Below are 6,935 nucleotides of genomic sequence, written 5' to 3'. Positions count from 1 at the left end.
TATTATCAAATGAAAGAAACTCCTAACATAAACTCATATTTTCAAGTTTCCCAAAAGAAATGTGGGATAGAGAAGAAAATAACAACTAAGCTAATCATATTCAGGTTGAAATTCACATTGATATGGAACAATGTAAAATATATTTGTAAAGCTAATACGTGACAAAGAATTTGCTTGCAAAATGACGAAGTGTAAAGTGAGAACCATCATACATAGAAGAAAATGCAAGGAGAGAGCCCCCCAGGGCACTTCTCCACTGGCAAAGGACGGACGCTGTCAAACCTGGCAGAGCAGAGGTCGTGAGTTCGAAACATGGGGCTCTTGGAAGGCAATGATTTATTCTTGGAAGGCAAGGGAACATTTGGAAGGCAAGGATTTATTCTTGGAAGGCAAGTGGGAACTTGGAAGGCAAGGATTATTCTTGGAAGGCAAGGTGCAACTTGGATTGGCTTGCTTGGCACTTTGTCAGACCAGGTGGGGAGCGCTCGGACCCTGGCCAGTTGGAGGCACATCCTGCGATTAACCGGACTGTGTGAAGAGGGGCCGGATCACAGACCCAAGGATTAGTCTAGAATAGGACACCTTGTAAAAAAAAAATGCAAGGAGAGAGCATAAAAAAAATCCAACAATAAGTAACGGTAATTTCAATATTTCCTCAAGCTTGAAGAACAGATAAGTAAGAAGTCCAAGTAAAAAAAATCGATTAAAATGTGCAAGGAATTGTCAAGACCTTGTGATGAGTATTTTTGTTGGTATCCAAATGATTTCTTGGGTGTTGCAGCACCAGGGGCGAAGCCAGGAGAACCGAAAAAAATAAATAAGAAAATTTCGGGTATTTAGTAAGTGGAACCGTCGGGTCCAAATTTAATTACGGAACCGTTCGGGTTCGGTTCCATTCGATTCGATTCGGTCCGATTCGGTTCCATTCGATTCCGTATTATAATTAAAATTTTTAATATATACAAAATTATGTTAATTTAATTAATGATATATTTAATATTAGCTCTTACAAAATAACGTAGTTCAATCTTATGTGTTTCACGTCTCTCTTTGCTGAATTCTTCATAAATTTGATTATTAAAATAACAGAAAGAGAAAGAAAGCGATCTCAAAATAATTAAGAGAGATGTTGTAGAGTTTTAATTCGATTTTCTCCGATAGAAACGACACTACAGTAGAATAACAGATTTAGATAAAATTGAGGTCAATTTGATTAAGTCGATTTTGAACTGAATATTAGAAAGAGGAAAATCATATTTTGTGGTTTGAACTAAATTAATTAATTAACAAATTTATTTAGAAAAAATAAAATAATTTTACTTATTTAAAATAAATTAATTAAAAAAATTATGGAGATTCGGTTCTTATTCGATTATTCGGGTCTTGGCCTAGAACCGAGAACCGAACCATACCCGTCAGTTCTTGATTCAAATATCCGTTCGGGTATTTAACTTGAGAAGAACCGTCGGGTTCGGTTCTGTTCGGTTTGGGTTCGGTTCGGTCGGTTCGGTTCGGGAGTTTTGTCCAGCCCTAATCACAGGCGTTAGGATCAAGTCCACCAACAAAAATCTACAAAAGCCGTAGAGATTAGCAAAAATGGGGTGGGAAAATGAAGGAAAAGAAACAGAAAAAGATTGGATAACCAACTGTTGTGTTGACAAAATCCCCATCATGTTGTCAGGCTTGGGTTGAGATGCCCCTTGAGTATACGCCATTCTTGAACCAGTTTACAGAATAATTCCATCATACAAAAAATTACTACATAGAAATGACGGATTCAACTCGCAACAGGTTCAAAAAATATTTTAACCAGCACTATGGACATTAGGTAACACTCTTAAAATGAGTGAGATATAGCCCTTGTGCTCCATATCTTTCAAAATACATTATTCCAAAACTCATTTTCAATCACTTATTCTTCCATAAAATAATATTACATGTAATCCAAAATTTTTCTTTATCTTTCCAGAAATTCACCATTCCTAAATACATTTTCTTCCAAAATCACGTTAAAATTGATCCGAAACAGAGGCGTCGTGGTGGGGCTAGAAGCACTTACTAATATTGATATTGTTTCTAAATTCATCATTTATTATCAAATGAAAGAAACTCCTAACATAAACTCATATTTTCAAGTTTCCCAAAAGAAATGTGGGATAGAGAAGAAAATAACAACTAAGCTAATCATATTCAGGTTGAAATTCACATTGATATGGAACAATGTAAAATATATTTGTAAAGCTAATACGTGACAAAGAATTTGCTTGCAAAATGACGAAGTGTAAAGTGAGAACCATCATACATAGAAGAAAATGCAAGGAGAGAGCCCCCCAGGGCACTTCTCCACTGGCAAAGGACGGACGCTGTCAAACCTGGCAGAGCAGAGGTCGTGAGTTCGAAACATGGGGCTCTTGGAAGGCAATGATTTATTCTTGGAAGGCAAGGGAACATTTGGAAGGCAAGGATTTATTCTTGGAAGGCAAGTGGGAACTTGGAAGGCAAGGATTATTCTTGGAAGGCAAGGTGCAACTTGGATTGGCTTGCTTGGCACTTTGTCAGACCAGGTGGGGAGCGCTCGGACCCTGGCCAGTTGGAGGCACATCCTGCGATTAACCGGACTGTGTGAAGAGGGGCCGGATCACAGACCCAAGGATTAGTCTAGAATAGGACACCTTGTAAAAAAAAAATGCAAGGAGAGAGCATAAAAAAAATCCAACAATAAGTAACGGTAATTTCAATATTTCCTCAAGCTTGAAGAACAGATAAGTAAGAAGTCCAAGTAAAAAAAATCGATTAAAATGTGCAAGGAATTGTCAAGACCTTGTGATGAGTATTTTTGTTGGTATCCAAATGATTTCTTGGGTGTTGCAGCACCAGGGGCGAAGCCAGGAGAACCGAAAAAAATTAATAAGAAAATAATAATAATGGCTATAGCCCAGACCTGCCAGCAGCATAATACGCATAGGACTGCTCAAACGACAAAACCATAGCGTTTCAAACAATCAGTATTGGCATCAATTACGACTTTATCATGACCCAATAATTAGTATCTTAAGTATATTTAGTCCAATAACTACTCCTATGCATTTCATTCTTTTGGTATAATAACTATTCTATAATACTATGAAGCTCTCGAGTTCAAAATTTTCCTTATTCAAGAAAAAATGATTATTTTTCAACAAGATATGCCAACTTTATTCGAAGTTCTATTCTAAATCATCCCGATTCATATTAAGTATAATCAACTACTACCCATTAATTATAACACGCCACATTGAACTAATGAAAAATGACCCTCTCTAACATATACATCATACTACACATTATATGATCAACAAAATTTTACTTTTTTATAGCAAAACAAAGTGGTCACCATATTCAAACAGAAACACCCACTTTTCCTACTAAAGATTCCAACTTGATTCAAACACTCCATAAGTTCATAGCTATAATTGTTCATTCCAACATCATTAGTTAACGTCCAAACATAAACATTACAACAAAACCCATTTAAAAATTTCTACCTCTCCAGTGGAATCAAAGCAATTCCGCAGATAATCCTCATCCATCCAATTGTGTATGTCACTTGTTGGAATCTTGTTGCTCAAATTTGAAATTGGATGAAAGAAGGAAAAATTAGAGAGAGAAAAAAGGGAAAGCATAGGCCAAAAATTGGCATATGTGGCCACGTAAGACATTAAGGCGTGCGACCGCATCTGACCATGCAGAACTTTTTCAGTGGTCAAGTCTAAAACCATGTGGTCGCATGGTTGAAATTTCAACTCGTTGGCAGATTTTTCAATTTCAAAAGTAGTGTCCTTTGATTGATTTCTTACATATTTTTGTATAAAGGTAATACCAATTCGTATAGGGTGTGTGTGTGTTTGTGTATTCTAAGGCTTGTTTAATCCTTCAACTATTTGTTGAAAATCCTTAAAACAACAAGAAAATGAGGTAAATATCATTTAAGGACAACATTTATATGGATTAAGTCTTCTTCAATATCAAACTATTCTTTGATCTTTTTCATTTCATTTCTTTCCATTGTGGTAAATGTTACAACAATCTCAAACTAAAGTTCACATTTACTGTGATGGAGACAGAAGCTATGTTGGTTACCATCAAGTTGATGAATTAAGATTTGGTTTGCTTGGATAGGTTTGATGGATGAAACTTCATAAGATGGCAAGACAAGCTCAAATTCTTTCTAACGGTGTTAAATATCTTCTATTTGCTTGATCCAAACATGGAACCAATTGCCGAAGCAACCGAAAAAGATACAAAAGTCATACCGAGAGAAAGAACATGCAAGAGGACAAATTGATATGTCCCGGTTACATCCGAGGTGCTCTTTCGGATTGGTTGTATGATCTCTACACTAATACCACATGGGATACACTTGGAAAAAAAATATAAGGCCAACGAGGAAGGTACCAAGAAATTTCTTTTATCTAAATATTTTGATTTCAAAATGTTAGATAATATTCCTTTGTTGCTTCAAGTGCATAAATTGCAAGTCATTGTCAACAAATTAAAAGAGGTAAAAATTCGAACTTCTCGAATCCTTTTAAGTGTGAGCAATTATTTCTAAACTCTGTGGACATGGAAAAGATATAGAAAGAAGATTCTTCACAATTTTGAAGAATTATCTTTGGAACACATTCAAAAACATTTTCGCATAGAGGAAGATTCAAGGACAAGAGATAATATCGAAAATTCTTATGATGGCTCTTCAAAAGTCAGTGTCGTGGACAATGTGGATAACTCCAACAAGTACAAGAAGAAGGGGAAGCATCTTGGTCCTAAAATGGATCGAGTGAAGTTCAAAACCAAGTCCATGGGAGCTTGCTATGTTTGTGGAAGATTAGGAAACTATGCAAGAGATTGCAATACCTGCGCAACCATTTATGTATATTATGATAAGTCTCTTTTAAAAACTTATCATGACATTGATGATGGACAGGAGCCCCAAATGAAAAATGAAGGAAGATCTAAAGTGGTTAGCAATAGAAATGTAGATATCATTTTCACTTCGAGAAAGAAGATTACTTTGACCAATGTCCTTCATGAACCGAAAATGAATAAAAACTTTGCATGTGGGGTTCTCTTGGAAAAATCAAGAATCATATCTATTTTTAAGTCGAGAAAACTTGTACTATCTCATAATGGGTATTTTGTTAGAAATGGCTATTCTACTTAATGAATGGTCAAATTTTGTAGTTCTGAGAATGATTTTAATAAAAACAAATCTTTTGTTTATATTATTAATTCATTTAATATGTAGCATGGTAGATTAGCACTCATAGGAATTAACACTACGAAAAGAATGGTTAAATGTGGATTAATACAATTTGAAGTTGATAACATAGAAAAATGTGAAACATGTATTAAATCAAAGATGATTAATAAGCCATTTCATAGTGTAGTAAGATCAATAAGGTTACTTGAACTCGTTCATTCCGATATATGTGAATTAAATAACATGCTAACAAGAGGCAGTAATAAATATTTTACTACTTTTATTGATGATTGTTCTAGATATAATTAAGTATATTTGTGAAAACATAAAGATGGAGCTTCATTGGCTTCAAAACATAAAAAGTTGAAGTTCAAAATCAATTAGAAAGAAAATAAAAACTCCAAGAAGTGATAGAGGTGGAGAATACGTCTCTAATGAATTCAATTTGTCTTGTAAACAAAATAGAATAATACATCAATATTTTGCACCACGAACACCGGAACAAAATGGTTTGGCGAAAAGAAAGAATATGGTATTCTTAGAAACGATAAATGCTATGTTATTAAATTTCGAATTACCATTTAACTTATGGGGCAAAGTCTTATTTAATGCTTGTCGTATGGTAAATAGAATTCCTTTGAAAAGAATAAGGTTTCTCCATATAAAATACAGAATGGAAGAAAACAAAATATTTATTATTTCAAAGTATGGGGATATCTTACTTATTGCAGGAAAACGAATCCTATGAGAACTAAATTAGGTTCTAGAGGCATTAAATGTACCTTCGTAGGATATGTTTTAATTTGCAAGGATTATAGGTTATTAAAATTAGAATCAAATATTATAATAGAATTAAGGGATGTGTAATTTTTCAATAATGTGTCGTTAACAAGAAATTGTCATAATGAAACTAATGTAGACATTTTGACTTCTAGAGAATCACAAAAGAGACATCTATAAGAGATGTTGAAAGTGGAACTCGAAGAGGTAAAAGAACTAGAAAAGAAAAGGTCTAGGATAAGATTAAATAGATTTCCAACTTATTTCTTTTTACATAGTAGAGTGAGATAGGAAGGATGTTGTAAGAACAATTTCTTTTGTTCTTCAAGTTGAAGTGGTCCTAAAACCTATAAGAAAGCAATGTCTTCTGGAGATTACATATTCTGAAAAATGCAATAAATAATGAAATGGATGCTATTAAATTAAATAATGCTTGGAAAATAGTTGATTTACCAAAGGATTCTAAATCCATTGGTTATAGATGGGTGTTTAGAAAAAAAAATATTTCGATCGAACACTTAATACTTATGAAGCTAGATTAGTAGCTAAAGAGTATCTACAAAACAAAGAAATAGATTACTTTGACATGTGCACCGGTGTCAAGGATAATTTTGATAAAGATCTTGTTTACATTAGTATCTATTTGTGATTTACTTGTTTATCAAATGGATGTCAATACAACATTCCTAAATGGAGATCTCGAGGAGGAAGTTTCTATGGAACAATCGAAAGAGTTTGTTTTATTGGAAAATGAACATAAGGTATGCAAACTAATCAAGTTTTTATATGGATTAAAACAAGTCCCTAAAAAGTGGCATGAAAATAATGTCAAATGATTTTAAACACAATTCGGTAGACAAATGTCTATATACTAAAGTAAATGATAGTATAATTATATTTGTATGTCTATATGTTG

The sequence above is a fragment of the Olea europaea genome, unplaced genomic scaffold, assembly GCF_002742605.1.
Source record: "Olea europaea var. sylvestris unplaced genomic scaffold, O_europaea_v1 scaffold1222, whole genome shotgun sequence".
NCBI classification, from domain to species: Eukaryota; Viridiplantae; Streptophyta; class Magnoliopsida; order Lamiales; family Oleaceae; genus Olea; species Olea europaea.
Note: the sequence above shows the minus strand (reverse complement) of the source record.